Raw genomic sequence first — 1,799 nt, 5'->3', positions numbered from 1 at the left:
AATTTTTATCGTCGCTTCATCAATAATTTTTCTAGTATTGCTAAACCGTTGACTGATTTAACCAAGAAGGGTGCTGATGTGGTCAATTGGTCTTCTGCTGCTGTGGAAGCTTTTCAGGAGTTGAAGCGTCGTTTTTCTTCTGCCCCTGTGTCGTGCCAACCAGATGTTTCGCTTCCGTTCCAGGTCGAGGTTGATGCTTCTGAAATTGGAGCAGGGGCTGTTTTGTCGCAGAGAAGTTCTGATTGCTCGGTGATGAAACCATTCGCCTTCTTTTCCAGGAAATTTTCGCCTGCTGAGCGAAATTATGATGTTGGCAATCGAGAGTTGCTAGCCATGAAGTGGGCATTCGAGGAGTGGCGTCATTGGCTTGAAGGAGCTAAGCATCGCGTGGTGGTCTTGACTGATCACAAGAACTTGACTTATCTCGAGTCTGCCAAACGGTTGAATCCTAGACAGGCTCGTTGGTCGCTGTTTTTCTCCCGTTTTGACTTTGTGGTTTCGTACCTTCCGGGCTCTAAAAATGTGAAGGCGGATGCCCTGTCTAGGAGTTTTGTGCCCGATTCTCCGGGTTTGCCTGAGCCGGCGGGTATTCTCAAAGAGGGGGTAATTTTGTCTGCCATCTCCCCTGATTTGCGGCGGGTGCTGCAAAAATTTCAGGCTAATAGACCTGACCATTGCCCAGCGGAGAAACTTTGTCCCTGATAGGTGGACGAATAAAGTTATCTCTGAAGTTCATTGTTCGGTGTTGGCTGGTCATCCTGGAATCTTTGGTACCAGAGATTTGGTGGCTAGATCCTTTTGGTGGCCGTCTCTGTCGCGGGATGTGCGTTCTTTTGTGCAGTCCTGTGGGATTTGTGCTCGGGCTAAGCCCTGCTGTTCTCGTGCCAGTGGGTTGCTTTTGCCCTTGCCGGTCCCGAAGAGGCCTTGGACACATATCTCTATGGATTTTATTTCGGATCTCCCCGTCTCTCAAAGAATGTCGGTCATTTGGGTGGTTTGTGATCGCTTCTCTAAGATGGTCCATTTGATGCCCTTGTCTAAATTGCCTTCCTCCTCTGATTTGGTGCCATTGTTTTTCCAGCATGTGGTTCGTTTACATGGCATTCCAGAGAACATCGTTTCTGACAGAGGTTCCCAGTTTGTTTCGAGGTTTTGGCGAGCCTTTTGTGCTAGGATGGGCATTGATTTGTCTTTTTCCTCGGCTTTCCATCCTCAGACAAATGGCCAGACTGAACGAACCAATCAGACCTTGGAAACATATCTGAGATGTTTTGTTTCTGCTGATCAGGATGATTGGGTGTCCTTTTTGCCTTTGGCTGAGTTCGCCCTTAATAATCGGGCCAGCTCGGCTACTTTGGTTTCGCCGTTTTTCTGCAATTCTGGGTTCCACCATCGTTTCTCTTCAGGGCAGGTTGAGTCTTCGGACTGTCCTGGTGTGGATACTGTGGTGGATAGGTTGCAGCAGATTTGGACTCATGTAGTGGACAATTTGACTTTGTCCCAGGAGAAGGCTCAACGTTTTGCTAACCGCAGGCGCTGTGTGGGTCCCCGACTTCGTGTTGGGGATTTGGTTTGGTTGTCATCTCGTTATATTCCTATGAAGGTTTCCTCTCCTAAGTTTAAGCCTCGTTTCATTGGTCCATATAGGATTTCTGAGGTTCTTAATCCTGTGTCTTTTCGTTTGACTCTTCCAGCTTCTTTTTCCATCCATAACGTGTTCCATAGTTCATTGTTGCGGAGATACGTGGCACCTGTGGTTCCATCTATTGATCCTCCTGCTCCGGTTTTGGTTGAAGGGG

This window comes from Ranitomeya imitator, chromosome 9 (genome assembly GCF_032444005.1).
Source record: "Ranitomeya imitator isolate aRanImi1 chromosome 9, aRanImi1.pri, whole genome shotgun sequence".
Classification (NCBI taxonomy): domain Eukaryota; kingdom Metazoa; phylum Chordata; class Amphibia; order Anura; family Dendrobatidae; genus Ranitomeya; species Ranitomeya imitator.
Note: the sequence above shows the minus strand (reverse complement) of the source record.